This window comes from Haliotis rubra, unplaced genomic scaffold (assembly GCF_003918875.1).
Source record: "Haliotis rubra isolate DU_JTF1 unplaced genomic scaffold, ASM391887v1 Scf699, whole genome shotgun sequence".
Lineage (NCBI taxonomy): Eukaryota > Metazoa > Mollusca > Gastropoda > Lepetellida > Haliotidae > Haliotis > Haliotis rubra.
In genome coordinates, this window is record NW_025767411.1 from 350561 (window position 1) to 368360 (window position 17800).

A 17800-nucleotide genomic window follows, 5' to 3' on the forward strand; every position below is an offset into this window, starting at 1 on the left:
TAAAGGTACATAATGTAACAATCATTTCAGAAAGAGTTATTTGGTGGGGGAAAATGTGCATGAGTTCTTGTTTCCCCCAGCATCTTGCTGTTAAGTCACTTGCTACAAGAAATTTGATGTACTGTTTAAAGAGCTATACTGTTAAATGGTTGCCCTGCTACATTACCAGCTAATAAACGATTTTGTCCAAGCAGACAGAACAGGCTTTAATGAAGTTACTGTCAAGACAACAATGATAAAAATCCTTTTAGCATCTAAGTTATTAAATAAAATATTATTTCTGTAGTCTTATTTCATGCATTTTGTAAAATCAAAGAGATCTACATAGTGTGACAAAGTGCAAAACCATTAGGGTTTCCCATATGCTTTCCCATCTAGAATCGTGTTGGAAGAGCGCTTTCAACAATTCGGGCACTCGTGAAGGGCAACCTCCTCGTGGTGATTCCGGGTAACACGTGACCACATCCGTGATCTAACGCTGCCGACTGACAGGATTGCTGAAGTACTTCAATGTCGACGTGGTGTCATTAGCCCTGACACCGTGCGATGCCGTCTTCACGCCGTGCTCCATGCTCGACGTCCTTACATTGGACCAATTCTGACTGACGGACAACGGAATGAGCGTATACAATGCCCTAACAGGCATGTTCAATGGAGGTTACAACAGCATGATGTGGTATTCACTGACGAGTCACGTTTTCACCTATGTCATGATGACGGCCGAACACCTGTTTGACGTAGATGTTACAATCACAGGACTGAACTTCATGTCTGTCAAGGGGGGAGTTAATGCCCTTTACAACCGCGACCAGGGCCCTTATTCTCGAAACGTTCGTAACCCTAAGAATTCTTAACTTTGATCGTAGCCAATGTGTTACGAATTGGCTTAAGAAGTTTCAAGGGCTACGAACGTTTCGAGAATAGCTAGCCACATTCATCAGAATCACATCGTACCAGTCTTCAATCACCACCAAGATGTCCACACTTTTGAAAAGGACAACGCACGGGCACACACAGCTACACTTTCCATGCAGTGTCAGGCCCAACAATACATCCCAGTAATTCATTGGTCACCACTGTCGCCAGACTTATCGACTATTGAGCACTTGTGGGACGTCTTCCGCGGCGACAACAGATGAGAAACGTCCGGGAACTTCAGGCTGCACATCTGCTGGAAGTGGAATTCCATCACACAGAACACTATTCGGGCGCTTATTGACTCAATGAGGAGATGTTGCCCTGCAGGTGTGAATGCAAATGGCGGTCACACGCGATATTGACTTTTCGATTTGCCCCTACATGTGTTTGATTCTTTCTGCCTGTTGAACATTTAAATAAATGGGCGTCTTTTCTGTGTTGTTGTTATGGTAGTCGTCCATCTGTTATTATCCACTAAAAAAATATCAATTTTAGTAATGTCAACTTTTGTTAGTTGAGCGTTATCAATTCTGGTGAGTATACGTATCTCTTGACTTTTGCTTCATATCCCCTTCCACAGTCGATCAAAGCAGGTTATGTTAACCTCGGGGTGGATGTGTATATCCCCAATTCACTCTGATGTTATAAATGTCATCATTTGGTCACAGATCTCACTCATGTCAAATTTCTGCGATATGGCATTGCTGAGGGACCACAACGAGCTTACAAACTGTGAAAGACTACAAATGGGCAAATGTGACGGCCCACATTCCTTTTCATCCAGGTCCTATCCTGTGTATCAACAAGAGAAAAAACGTGAAAAGAACATTTCTTAGCTTGATGCGAAAAAGCTCTACACAAGTCAGTTCTCAGCTCCTCTAAATATTACGTATTCCTCGGCAGTCACCGGCACTGTAGCAATGTCAGACTGACTTGACTTGAGTTGAGTTAAGTCAGAAAAACCTATAACATCAGCCATTCAATCTACTCGACCAACTTCATCAATCCTAGACAGAAGATAAACCATCACAACCATCTACATCAAAACATGCCAGTGATCAATCAGAAAAGAGGAGAGGAAAAACAACTAGAGACAAACCACCTACTGTCCCACCTCCTTCTGTGGTTCCAACAGAAAACTTATTTGGACATCTAGATATGGAGGAGAAGCTTATCCTCATCGCATTCACATGAACCACCATGTCTCAACTGTCCACTGTAATACAATAGAATTGCAGTGGACTACAAATATATTTAAAAAGATACAATTACTATTTCAAGATTTCCAACTGTCAGCATTATGTTTTCAAAAGACATATCTCAAAGATACAGATACCTTTGCTTTGAGGTACAGTGATTATCACTCCTATTCTCCCTCGGGAGATAGAGCAACAGGGGGCTCCTGTTGCTCTAACTTAGTACCAGTCATCAGACTGTATCTATTCGGTTGACCCTGCACAGTGCATTAACACTGAGCAGATTGTATATCCCTCCTTCTTTTAATCTTCGACAGTCGCAGTATCAAAATATGTATGATCAACTTCAGAAGCCATGTTTCATTGTGGGCAATCTGAACGGACACAACACTTTTGGGGGGAGTGCCGATACTTATAAAATGGTAAAATCCTTGAGGAATTCATTTCAGATAATAACCTATGCATATTTAAAGACGGTTCAACCAACTATTTACATCCAGCTTCGGTAGAATATTCTTCCCTGCGTCTGTCACTCGCTGATTCCATCTTGTATGATGAATTTGACTGGATGGTTCATGATGACCTTTTTGGGAATGATCACTTCCCAACCATTCTTAAAACGACAAACCATGGTGTGATGATTCACCTTTATCAAGAAGGAACTTCACCAAGGCTGATTTGTCATTATATAAGACACCATGAACTGATCACTTTCAACATTATGTTTTTGCAATTTCAAGTCCGAGTGGGGTCTAACCTTTTAACATCATTACAGTCAGGAGCAGGGTGTTCCACAAGGCCGTAACATTATAAGGTTTTAACTGATTTCATTAGACGGATCACATTTTGTGGATGATTTTAATGTTTCTTGTCATGGTAAAATATGCGTTCAATCGAGAGGCAGTTACAAATATGTCTCAATAAAGTTCACAAATAGTCAGGTGAAAACGGTTATAAAAATTCTAAATTAAAAAACAAATTGTGAACATTTCTGTAGAAAATGTAAGCAGCATAAGTACCCTGAACTATTCTTAAGTGATAGCCAAGTTCTTGGGACTTATCTTTGACTCTCATTTGACGTTCTTACCACATATTGAATATACCTAAAACATAAATGACTGAGGGCACCTGACTTGTTTGAAAGTTATTTCTAATTCAGTGGAGAGGGGACCAATCTGCCCTGCTACACTTATACAAATATCTCATCCACTCGAAACTTGATTAGTCTCCATCGGATATGGTGGAACCTGTAACAGCAATCTAAAACTATTAGATTCTGTCCACCATCAAGGTCTAAGACTTGGGTCTTTCAGTACTTGTCCTGTTGACAGTGACAGTCTCTACGTCGAGGCTGATGAGGAATTTCTTAACCAACTCCGCGTGAAATTGTCCTTTCAATAGAAAAACTACTATATCAAAAACTACATTCAAGCGTGTTTTTCAGAACTCTGTACATAAAGACGTCGTCTCTTATTCCGCTTCGTTCGGGACGAACGTAACACCGATAACTGTGTTCAACAGGTCGATAGATTTAGTGGTGGAAGTCTGATGGTGTGGACGTGGCAGGTGCATTGAATGGGGTTGGCTATAGAGACGAGATTTTGCTTCATCACGTAGTTCCCTTCATCAACAATGCTGTACCTCACGTGCACGTTGCACATCTTTGCCAGGACTTCCTCCAGCAAAACAGCGTTCAGGTGTTACCATGGCCTTCTCGATCACCTGATTTTACCCCATTGAACATCTATGGGATAATCTTGATCGAAGCTTGCGCCAGCGTAATCCGCCACCTCAGACACTACAAGAAGTGCACGCAGCACTTCAGTAAGAGTATCAAATCATTCAACAAGACAGCATTCGGCATCTCCCTTTTTCTATGGTCCTCCGCTGCCAAGCTGTTATGGATGCTTATGTTTGAATCAGCACTCAGTAAATAAACTCCAAATTAACATGTTAAGTTTCCTTTTTTAACTGTGATAGTGTAGTTTTTTTTCTGTCCTTTGACGGGGGATTTATAATATATACATATTCTTAATAATCAAATTTGTTCTCGTCAGGATATGGCTGAAATATTGCTAATGTGACGTTAAATATTAACTCACTGACTCACTCTGATTACAAAACTGTAATTAGATCCCATATCCGTGATCTGATGCAAAAAAGGGGGTATGAATAAATAACATCATATTAACTCATTAAGGGGGAGGGCCGCACATATGGGGCAAATTAATCAGCTCCTCATAACGAGTGACGTGTTTATGGGGCAGGTAATTGGCAGTTTCTCACAGCGACAGCCACATATATTCATCAACAGAAAGCACCTCTTATTCAGCGAGAGACACACATGTGTGTTGTACTTTTAAAAATCGCACTGTACCTATTATTTCAACCAATTTAGTAAGTATTGAGCTTTTCGTGCGAGAGATGCTACCTTTAGTGTCAATCAGAAGAAGTACTTAAAGCGTTTTGATAGCAATTGCTAATCATTATCATAGGCTTGTACAGCGTTTGGCAAATGAACACATGTCGGCGAGAAAGGGGATTATGATGTTTTTACAGAGGTAAGTGTCTGGTATTCTTCATACTAAAATGCTTCGTATGCACATTGATTGAATTAGATGTAATGGTTTAGAGGTTACTGAAGATTATATTTTCTTAAACTTCCTTATAAATAGGAAACGATATACGAAATTTCAAGGACATACAAAGAATTCAAGCACAATGGAATAGTTAGAATTTATATTTTAGGTTTTATTACGTTGTCATGTTTCATAAAATGAAACATAATGTATAAACCCAAATAATTATACATCCAAGCTCGAATATATTAAACATAATTTAACTTACTAATTTAAAGCTTACTGAATTGTGACTAGTAATTTTCCATAATCTAAAGTTGATAATGTTACCTTATCGAACATAAAGTGATAAGTCGCGCATTTGCATCGAATATATATACATGTCAGTGTTATTACAACAATGAAATCTTTTACTACGTTGTTTACAAAACACAGCAAGTTGGTAATTAAAATATTCTCACACATAGACAGCAGTAATATCATAAATTATTACATATAAACCATTCAAAGGTATTTCAAGCATTTTTGTTCAAGCTGTTGAAAGTTTCGTGTTGATTTGAATTGTAAGTTTTCTATGCAGTTTACATGAGCATTGTGTAACACATTTGTATTTGATCTCTGTAATATTCAAATCCGGTGTAATTATCACGTGTATCAATGAACTCAGTCTCTATTGATCCATCTTCAATAAAAGCTGGATAGTATATCAGCTACGGTATCGACAGACATGCGTATAATCATTCAATCAGATTACAGTAATGAGATTATTGAAAGCCTCTTTCGACCTTGAAATAACAGCCTCCGGTAGAATGCATATGTAGTTACGTCCTTGTTGAAAGGTTTGTCCCGTGACAAGTGTAAAATAAACAGATGCGCTGTTATATCATTGGACATCTTGCTTTAAGGAGTCACGTCCCTCTCTGTGATGTAATACGAAGTGTTTATCTACTCCTATTTGTCTTAAGTGTATATTTCATACATTGTTACCAGTGTGTGTGTTTACAATACACAAACTGTTACATGATAGCTGAGTTGATAAAGCCGAAACCCAGCATATCGACTGGTCAACGATATAGCCAATAATCAACCTCTATCCAAGCTGTTGAGTGACCAAACGTGCTCTTCAGAAATTTCGCCCACGCTCCATCACCTGTCCTTTCCTCTGTGACAGGTATCTCATGATACGATTGGTCACAGATAACATATGACCAGCCACTATATTGAACAGTTGAGATACCGAACGTAATATTCAGGAAATGTGATGACGCCCTATCACGTGACTCTTATTGTTATTTCTATGCAAGGAATATGTAGTATACATTCCTTATATGTATATTTGTATGGTCACGTATGTTTTCTGCGGTAAATCTAGATGAAACAAAGTGCCAAGCTAAGAATGTGCTCTATGTTAGTCACAGACTAGCGTAATAGTACTTTCATTAAAATATTTCGTATACACTAGAAATGTATCGGCAAAAACGCTAATTTCGTCGGAGATGATAAAGTATGTAAGTAAATTCTTCTTTACAGTATGTCATTGTTATAGATGTTTTGTAAAATTAAACCTCACACACTGATATGAGAGAAAGAATTTGTTTATGTGTGTCTGATCTCGTACATACAAAGAATACATGCAAATGGTGATAAAATATATATGTACAAGCCGCCAAAGGTCTACAAGAGAAGCTTGCAATAAAATTACATACAACTTTGATTACACAATGCCATTTAGAAAGTGGTCAAATGTAACGTGTGTTATATTTGGGATTACACTTTCTTAGTAAAGTACAAATTCTAGTACTTTTTTGAGTTGAGCCCCATCCGGGATTCGAACTCACACCCTCAGAGTCAGGCACCCAATCGCCAGCACACAAAGTCAGCCGCCTAACCCACTCAGCTACCGCGACTTCCACAATGAGCTAACCCTGTAATGCTGAGTAGGTTAGGCGGCTGACTTTGTGTGCTGGCGATTGGGTGCCCGACTCTGAGGGTGTGAGTTCGAATCCCGGATGGGCTCAACTCAAAAAAGTACTAGAATTTGTACTTTACTAAGAAAGTGTAATCCCAAATATAACACATGTTACATAAAACTTTGCAATACACGATATGTATTCACACCTGCTTTCTTCCAACATATATTATTTCGACACAATTTAACAATCAGGACTTGTTAGTACGACTAGACAGTTTCCTGTCATCCCCGAAACCTGCCAGGGAAATCAGGAGTGATTAGCACTTTTTGACCTCGGCACAGCGAGTGGGCAATCAGCAAAGGGTTCCAGGTGTTGATTAGTGAGGTGGCTATCGGGCCTTAATGAGTTAAACGACAGTCTAAGTAAACTTAGGCTCAGTATTATTCGTTACACTGCTTATACTGAGTCTAACAAACCCTAGTAGAAGGTCGCCTTCAGTTGCCGGTAATCTATTGCCCTTGTTTATATTGTACTGTTGTCTATAGTGATATCTTTATATGATATCGTCCTAGTTTTAAATTAAGAGCTGTGGTAGGTTTTTACGTTCTACATTTATTGATTTTAATACCGATATAGATTATAGTGTTCTCACTCACTTAAAAGAAGGGATGTTATCTACATGTAAAATCATGGCAGTGAATAACAGTTACTATATTTTATGTGCGCCTCCTTAGCGCATCAATACATAAGGGCTCATGAGGTTGTCCGGCTGGGCGGCAGAGTGGCCCAGTTGTAAAACATGTAGTTGCCTGAATAAAACATCATTGATCTGTGGTTGAGACAACGCAGTTTCTGCGCTTTGCCTATCACAAGTGGTTTTATCTTTTAATTTATAATACAAGTGACACGTGCCACTCACAATTGTACCTCACCAACTTATGCTTAACCATAGACCACCGTACTTAACTGTGATCCACTGTGTTGTTAATACACGTTCAGCCAATCAACAGGAGAGCCCAGATAGCGGATGTCGGTTTAGTGAGCGTTAATTACTGTACGAACTGTCAATTTGGCAGTCTTTATTGTGCCGAAATAGGGAATAGACTGACGCCGGAATAGAGTGCGTGTAAATGATAATACATTAACTAGCTTCCGTCAGGACCAATAAGCTAATAAGCTCCGGTTTTCGTAATTTCACTGTGATAGATAGGAAAGCTGGTGACATAATCTGAGCAAACATTCTCCCACCCACACCAGCTCCCAAGAACAACCCTCTGTGAAATGCGTCCATGTTAGCTCTGAAACACGGCGATTTCCCGTGCTTTGTCAGGAGCTAAATTATATGATCTCGTACTATATTGTTACTTCACATTAACAACAACTGGTACCGACGGGTCAGTCACTTGAATGATTCATCGAAACAGACAGGAAACGCAGTCACGTTTGCATATTAGTTATCAGACTTAATCATGTCATAAGGCTGTAAGTAATGCGTCTTATATCCTTGCAACAAGCACAAATACTACTAAAACTAATAGGGGAAATGTTACCTTAGTGCTCTGTGTATCAGTGCAGGAGCTGTGGCGATATGAAGTGCAAAAATAGAATCACGTGTTATATAGTACGGGACAGTCTATCATTTGCAATGTAGTAGGGGTGCAAGTGCTAGAAATCTAATTACCATTGTTCGTTCAACGTCTGATCGTATCTATTTGGACATCTCCAGGCACCGTGAATATAGTTATTCAAGCGATAATTGTTTACGTTGCCTAATTCACCTCGTCGAATTTCAGCATGTCTTCAAAGGCCAACCGTTGGACCCGATATCAAACTTCGGACACTCCACCTTCCTTGTCACGGGAACATGGTGACACTATTGATTTTGTAGTGTACATGCGCATGACTTAAATAGTGAACTGCGTTCCAGGGAGGCAGACGTCAATACAAGGTAAGCGTCACTATAGCACTTATTTGATTAACATTCTCACTCATTTGTTTATATGCCCTCCGTACTTCTACGCGTCTCAATGAAAGGTATTGTCATGGGTACATAATTAGTGTGGACAAAATATACTCGAAGTCAAACGTTACTATGAGACACAAACAACAAACAATATCAGTGTTAAAGTCTTACTTCTATGTTACTGTTTCTATGGACGTTGGATCTTCGAGGTACACTCTTGTACGGTTTGTTCCGATGCCCACACACTACAACGCAGTACGATAATTTAAAAATCGGCATGATCATGATACAATAATAAACATGTTTAATATTTTGCCACCCTTTTGATCATGGAGATCTCTTGCGAACACCACGATTTGGATCTGCGATCTCTTAAATTTATAAGATGAGTTCTTATTTTTAAAACAAATTCGAATCGTGGCCATCGTGGCCAAGTGTAAACGCAGCATTTTCAAATTTGTTATGACAATACCTGTAATTGTACATTCTTAAGCGAGAACGTGGAATCTTCTGAGAAGAGAAAATGACGTCTTTACTGTATAACTGGTGCTTTGTTTTCTCCTGTTGCGCTGTGATGTAATATATTTCACTAAAAATTTATAGTGTTTAGCACTATATTTCGCAATATTATTAGTAGTAGTATGCATGCCATTTCTCTTGTTGGTGTGTATTTCCGTTTTAAAAAGATGTTGTTTATAAACTACCGATCAAAAGAAGGTTATCGCCGACTTCACTTGACCTGTGTGAGATTTATGATAAAAAAATTTACAAACTGAAATCATTTCGCAATACATGTATTTTGAGAGAAAATTCATTGTAATGCTGCTCTTGCATTTGCCGCAAATCATTAAAGGTCACATGCAACGTAAAACACAACTTTGCAGATTCTGATACCTTTCGGTATTGACTTACCGAAACAAAGCGTAAAAAATGCAAATTCAACTTATAAAGTTGAAAAATAACGCGATGAAAAAAACCGCGCGAAATCGGAGTTCAAACGTTTCACTAATTTTCCCCAGACTTTTCTGGGGAATACGGGTTTCAATAGCTGGGCTGCGCTCATAGCACGTGCGCAGTGAAATAGGTTCGCGCAACTTGGAAGCGGGCTGTCTGGTGAATACTCGGTGAAGGCTTTGGTGTGAGCTATTTTCATAATGTTTTGTTGATATCTCTCACAGGTGCGAGCTTTTTATATGTTATGACAGTAAATAAACTGTTTATATAATTTCATTTGTCTATTTCACCACGCGTTCTTCTTACCGAGTCCCTTTCTCAGTTCGATACTTAAAAGCAATGTCATTATTTAGCGTTGACACAATTTCTTACTGTGATATAGATATGTCGTTGTCACAGACAAAGCTCAATGTCTTGTTTTATTGACACCTGTGTGTCTGCCTGCCTGTCTGCTAATGACAATATTCAATACACAACTGCGATCACTGACCACATGCAATTTGAACTTAACAACAATCAGGCTATACACCATAAACAAAATGCATTGATTTATGGCCCGAGTTCGGTCTCTGTTACATTATGTAATTACACAGACAGGCAGGTGTGATACTTGAACACATGACATGTTATGATGTCTGTTGATTGCAAAATGTTACACACAAAAAATGAGCATGTATTTACAAAACCCAACATCTCTATATATATACACACACAATGAGCCGTGAAGGCGGCATCTGCTAATGAACCAGCCGTTACACTTGAGTGCACACCCACCCGCTCTGACTGGGTTCGGTATCCCGGCTGCTTCGTTTCGAGGGAGGTAAACCCAAGTACAAAATATTGCACTTTTGATTTGCGATTATACGCTTATAATTTTGTTTATTTGTTTTTTCATAATCAGCAATGCATATTATATGTCATGAAGAAGTGATAATAGTAGTATAAATTTAAGAGCTTCGGAACCTCGATGGAGGCTCTTACCTAAAAAACATCATCCTTAAATAGGCTTTCTGACGTCATAGCGCACTTCCTGACCCTAATCTACACCAGATGTGAGTCTCTGACGTCCTTCGACCTTTGGAAATGAATACCTCACACACCTGTGTCAACAACATCCATCTAATTTGAGTTCATTGTCGCCCACACGCTGTCTCCACTCCCATCTGACATCATATAATGCACCTAATAGCATCATCGATGTACCCAACGACTTTCTATTTTTATTTTTTATTTGGGGGGGGGGGGGGGGGTTAATGCACCTAATAACATCATAGATGTACGTAATGACTTTCTATTTTGGGGATTCATCGTCGCCCACACCTCGTGCACCCGATAACATCGTCGATGTACCTTATGACTTTTCTGTTTTTGGTAATGCACCTAATAACATCATAGATGTACGTAATAACTTTCTATTTTGGGTTCACCGTCGCCCACATTCTGTCTCCACTCCCAGATGACATTTAAATTTTGGGGGGAGTCAAATATTACACACACACACACCCACACACACACACACACACACACCACCAAAACAGATCTATACATATATATATAGAGATATACAAGAGCTTCAAGTTTTAGCTGCACTTACACTTGCTCCCCAGCCATCATTTGCCTCAACTGTTTTCCAATATACCAGGAGAATGTCTAAACGTGCTGCTTCAGAAGATTCTACCAGTACCGACAAAGTCTTCAAACATATGGTGACAACTTTACCATTAGATGAACTCATGAAAAAAGCTGATGAAAATGGTATACTAATCAAAGAAGATACAACACGATGTCGAGTCAGCGAGCTGCCACCATGTCTTATAATGAAGATAGACTCCTACAAGGCAGTGGACGTCCGCAACGAGTCATTGTGGAAGGTGGTTTTAACTCCAATCATGCAGAAGAATGACGCTCGTCGTTTTGATATTCTACTTAACAACCAATACACACAGGCCCTAACGTTTTCAACACATCTGGTATTCAAGGGACAGGGCCAATCAAGAAATAATCGCACCTTCAACAGACTTGAATTTTTTTCCTGCATGGAAGATGGAATTAATGAGGAGGAGGAAGAGGACGGAGAGGAAATGCCGGAAGCCCTGACACAATCTCTGTCTTCTTAGGTGAGTAATGATAAAATATTACTCAAATGTTTAAGGATAATGTACTTGAGTGTATAGCAGTTAATGTCACAAATGTTCTTTATGCAAATGCAAAGTTGTGTAAGGTTTTATTTGATATTATTTTATCTTAGAATATCACATTATATATCAGTTTTCTGGGGTGAATCAGATAAGTTTATCCTCAATAACCATGTGTCAAGATAACAGATTATCTTCCCCGTTGGTTGTAATGTATGACCGTTGTAAATATATCATTATTAGTCGTCTATATTTTTACTATTTCATTTCAGATAGAGAAGACTTCTTGCTGGAATGTGTTTACATCAGTGTAATCTCATAGTAATCAGCCAATGTTCCATTATTGTAGACAGTCAGTATTCCAATATGATCCGACATTCTAATGTGAATCAATATTTTAATCATTTCTCAATAAACAATTAATTATAAGTATTTGTTCGTTTTGTGTTTTTTTTTTTGTTTTTGTTTTTGTGTGTTGCTATGTTCATAGTATAGATAGATATCACCATTACCCAAGACCCTCAATTCACAATAAAATAAAACAGATACAATTAATAAAGAGATAAAGATTGTCTAATTTTATTATATACTTCAATTTTAAGATAGCATTATCGTACTCTCTTGATTATTTGCACCTGATTTATTTTTGTGAAACAGTTTCCATCTTCACCTGTCAATGTTGATACTACACATGTGTTAACAGAAAATCTGCGCTCTTCGTTCTATGTAGACCAGAATGAAGTCTAAGCAAAAATAATTTCGGCTATGATTAAAAAAACAACACCAATAGATGATAAGACAACACAATAATATCTCATAAAATTATATTAACATTCCAACCCATACAGAACAAAGAGCACAGATTGACAACTCATTTCTCAAGGACCATAGTATCGATTCAACATCAAAGGCACGTGATTCCAATTGCACCAATAAGAAAGGATTTAAATCTGATCAATCATTCGTGTCAGGATTTATTTTTCTCGAATATGTTACGGATTACAATTTTCTCACAACAACTTCAAGCGATATAATCATGGGTTGTATTCATGGAATTGTGACAAACGAACTAATCTGATTACTATGGATTCACATGACAACATCGAATAATGGTAATAAACTTCCACACAAAAAGGTTGTAGTTATATGTCAGTTAACTTTCAAGGAAAACGATTTTAGTTTAAATATCATTCAAGAAAAAACAAACTCAACACACTTACGACTGGGTCATATGTCAAGTCACAAGTTTTATTAATAACATCTCGTATATTCTTCCTAAAACGGAAGGTAATACCCGACGCTATCGCAACCACCAACGACACCACCAAAGAGACTACGGTTGTCCCTCACAGACTTTAGATCTGGAAAGAAAGAGAGAAAAAACACACGATAGTTTAGTATATGTGTGATGGAGTGGCAATTACAGTCATACTTTCAACTAATATACTTTTAGTTATAGAACTTGTAGTAGGAATTGTAATAGGTGACCAATTGTCTGAAAAAAACCCATAAAAACATAATCAAATTGAATTTATAGTGTTTTCTTTATGCTAGAAACATCCTAGATTGAAAATTATTACAGAATCATACATCATATTGACCAAATCAAATCTCTGGAGTGAGGTACCCAGTTTACAATTGAGTAAACTAAAACATAAAGAATTTTGTCCATTGATACTACATATTACTATATCCATAATTAGGTGTTCACACAGTAATCGTTATCGTCATGTACTCACCCTTACAAGATGTTCCGTTAACCCTTCACACTCGACACCCCAGGGCTCTGAATGTCATCACACCTCGCCCCCACTCCTAGCATGTACTGAAATTAGTTGATAACATAGATTGAGAATCTGAGAGGGGTAGCATGTTAAATATGTTTATTTCAATCAAAACGTAACTTATTTTGGTATTAAATTATACAGCTATCACGTTTCTCCATTTGCAATCCCATGCATAAACCCTCTGCAGCCTACACTTACCATAGAAGGCTTGGTGGTAGAACACATAACCCTACTACGGTCATCAATGCCTACATTCTTAGTTTCGACACCTTAAATCTATGCAGGTTATGTTTTCATTACTAATAGAATGTTTTCACATGTTTCATGTCAATAAACTGCTTCAAGGTCCTCTGGTGATTGGATTTAAAAAAATGTGGGCTATCGTTAACAATATATTCTCGAGACAAAATAATCAGATAAAAAAATAAAGGAAGTGGGTATTGAAACATAGACAAAACTGACATAGAAAAATAACATAATGCCAAGTACACACATCTCATATAACTCAAGTTTTGTCATATAATCTAAAGTAAACGATTCCGTACATAGTGTTATAGGGACCAATGCATGCATCCATCGTCCAAATATTTGTACTCAAGACATGTAAGACTTTATTGTAACATATAAATATATATCACGCTAAGCTGTATTTTAATCACTACCGTACATCCTTATCACTACCGCATCGTACATTGACTCGTCAGCCCATTCATTATTGTATAAGACATTTATAACCTTCATCGGTAATCTCCCTTGGTCGTGTCTGTCATCACATCAACTGGCCAAGGAAGTGCTATTGTTTTTCTGTCTGTCCATTGATGAGTCGTCGCCTGTCCATTGTTGTCAAAAACTGTATATATACTTAGTATGCTCACATCTAGACAGTGCAGGAGTACGAGTTCGGTATTTGGACTGTCTGTTGGGACGACCACGAGCAGGATAATGCCACTCGTAGGAAACGCCCTGGGGGGTTGAGCATGAACTATGCTCACCTAAGTTATGTCTTGTGTACTTGTTTGTCATGTAACTAAAGAAGTTTGAGCTCAACGTATTTTTTCGTCTTGTCAACGTATTCTACCTACACTTCGTCTTAATTCCGAGCTAATTCCCCAGTCGACACATACACAACGCGTTCACAATAGTTTCCTTATTAACTTGAGTGAGCTGTTTATTAAAATGTTTTGACACTTTTTTTAACTTGAATGAATTAGGTCAGCAAATAATGTAAACTCAAATGAAATAATACGACCCTCAACAGATGTATCTGTTATAATAAACAACACGTCGACATGCATTAACCCTACACAATAAAAACATGATTGTTTACCATATACATTCTCATTTCTCATTCTTTTACGTGAGAAAACACCTCAAAGTTGTTATATAACAGGAAAATTAGCATTTAGTTTTAAAATATATATGGAAAACTTGTAATACTTACATTTTTAACATATATGATCGAAGGTCTTATCGAAATGGTGCTTCTCTAAGTCCGATTCGGCTCCAATTGTAAATATGCCAAGATCCTTAATGTCCTTCAACTTTAGGAGAGGTTCTACTGGAAATCCAGCCCTTTTAATTCTTAGGGTCCTCTTGTCTCTGTCGTAGATGAAGGAGGTGTCGTCCTCCTCGATCGTCAGTAAGACACGGAAAGTTGGAATAAAGTCCCTCTTGTTGAACAGTGTTTGTTCATCCAGAAGCTGGTTGATTATCCACTTTAAACGTCCCGACACTTGATAATTTAGTAGTAGTCCCCTAACAGAAATCTGAAATTCACTCTTATCGTTGTTAAAAAGTAACAGCAAATCCATTATCATGAACTTGAGGAAACTGTTTTGTCTTTTTTGAGGAAATTTCTACCGAGGGGTTCATTTTATACAAAATGTTTATTCGTGGGTTGATCGAATTCGGGGCGTAAGTTCTAAACATTCTGATTCATCAAAAAGAAACACACAAAAAATGCACTGAGGGGTTGATTTGTTAGATATTACGTCAATTTTAATTTTCTCAATATGTTGGAGGGGTGTGTTATAGTTCTTACTGAATCATATATTTTTCTGTGCCTGTGCAGGCCTTAAGTAGTAAAAACATATTTTTTGCAGTACCTCATGCACTTTCCTCTGGGTGTACGTGTGTGTGTGTAGGTGTCGAGAGGTGTTGAGTCAGAAGAAAAAAAATAAATTTAGGAACATGCAGTGAGTACAATCGAGCAACAATACCATTCTTCCTACGCCTCTGATCACACGCACGCGTATCAAGTGACCCTATTTTCCTGAGACAAACAGATGTGAAATATGAACCATTGTTGTGTAGGTGTAGATCTTAGCCATATGGAACTCTAGTGGCAAACTCGAATAGAATTGGCAGTACGAGTATACTCGTGAGACACAGTCAACGTGTTTAGACTATAAATATTCCAGGTCTAAGGTCATTACCCTCGCTATAACACACTCAATGTAATATCTCAGAGAAATGTCGCGTGTGTGCGTTATAACGAGTCAAGTAGGGAATTGTGTCACTGCGGGGAAATTCACTCTTTTGGACTTTATGAAAAGATTTTAAAAGATTTTCATAGAAGGTCCTGTGAAGAGCCCTGATTGTTTTTTTAAATTAGTAGTCTACAATTACATGAATATGTGTGATATTCATAAATCCCGACTAGTAGAAGACAAAATTATTCCCATAGCTTTTATAGTTTGCATTTTTCTACTTCTCTCTGAGTGTAAGTAATGTGGTAAATTATGCCACACACAGTGTTCCTCAGAGGGTGTAAAATAGCGACGATCTTCCTCTATGACTAGTTCTTACAGCAGAAACACGTAGACAAGAAATGACTAAGGGGGGCGGGGATGTGTTTCTTTTCCTGTGCACGCCTTAGTAAAAACATATCTTGCAATAACTCATGCACTTCCCTGTGTGCACGTGTATATATATATATGTGTGTGTGTGTGTGTGTGTGTGTCTGTAGGTGTCTAGATATGTAGGAAAGCTGAGTCAGACGTAATATGCAATCGTGCAACAATAGCATTTATACATTTCCGATAGCCCATGTATGTACCAAGTGACACTATTCTTTTTAACAACAGATGGAATTCACACCATTCAGATGTCAGAGTTGCGTAGGCGATCTGATGTATACCGTTTGCTTCATTACCCTCACTATAACACACCCCGTGTAATTTCCAGAGCATGAACTGGAAAACCTCGCCTCCGTGCGTTATAAAGAGTGAGGCAATAGGGCCTGTAAGTCTCGCGAGGCGCTACTTCCGCTACTAGATTTCCGGTGACAAGCGAATACGTAAGAACCAGTTGTGGTGCCAAATTGCGCGACCGCCTAATATGACCTTACTAGACCGGACCAAGTGTACTACCATGCTTGGCTGTCACAGCTGGTGACAGTCGTAATAATTGAATCATTTGGGGACGATAAGATCGAAAAATTATTATTCCTTCAAGGATTATCGGTTCCTTACTGACAACCGACAACCATGAGTCAATTCGAAACCATATGAGTACCTTTCTTTAGCGATAATATATTTTTGACAACCAGTGCAGTTCTATCGCTAAACGTGTTTCTTTTCAGTATCGCGGACAGTGTTGGTCACAAAACATATTTCGGGAATCAATGACATGGTTAACGTAAAATGCATTTGAGTAATCTGTATTTATATTGAATTAATAAAACTAATAATTAATATTCTGCTATTCATAACACAGCCATGTGTTACCAACTTTATCAAGTTGATGTTCTATTCATATTTGGCGACATTGACTCTGTCATTTCCCTTTTCAATTAAAGTATGTAATTCCAAATTAGAATATTTTTGTTTGTTTACTTTGTTATTTATTTTCTAAATACATTTGCTGTGTTGCAGCAATAATATTTAGAACTTATTCCAAATTAAAACTATTTTTTACATATTCAATATATTTATATTTGTTAGGAACTATTTGAGATCAAATAGTTCCTAACAATATCAATATTGATATGTAAAAAAAATAGTTTTTAATTTGGAATAGTTCCAAAATATTCAATAGAGATAATTGGCTTTATGCAATGTAAAATGCATGTGTATAAATACTTGAGGTACATGTACTAATATAAACACTATGTAAACTAGTTGGTAGGCCTAATAATTTTACTCTCTTCCAAGTCAAAGGGATGATTGTATGCAAGTTCAGGTGACAGAATGACTCAAAGATACAGGAAATAAATTGTTTGTTGTTTTGCAAATGTGAAAGAAAATACATTATAAATTTTACTTTGGATAGATGACAGGGATCTGCATGTGTCAAATTGTTTCTTTGCCATGCTGTAAATATACAGTGTACTCTGTCAATACCGGCATCAGTCG

General features: G+C 37.8%; 1 protein-coding gene across 6 annotated transcripts in view; it reads right to left on the reverse strand.

The window, feature by feature from the left end:
* LOC124258565 overlaps nucleotides 1–8208 on the reverse strand; it is a 245541-nt gene extending 237333 nt beyond the window's left edge. For all 6 annotated transcript variants that reach the window (XM_046692629.1, XM_046692626.1, XM_046692625.1 and 3 more), the window contains exon 1: nucleotides 8157–8208. The gene's annotated coding sequence lies outside the window, so the exon portion shown is untranslated. The remainder of the gene's footprint in view (nucleotides 1–8156) is intronic.
* Between the last annotated feature and the right edge of the window lie 9592 nt (nucleotides 8209–17800).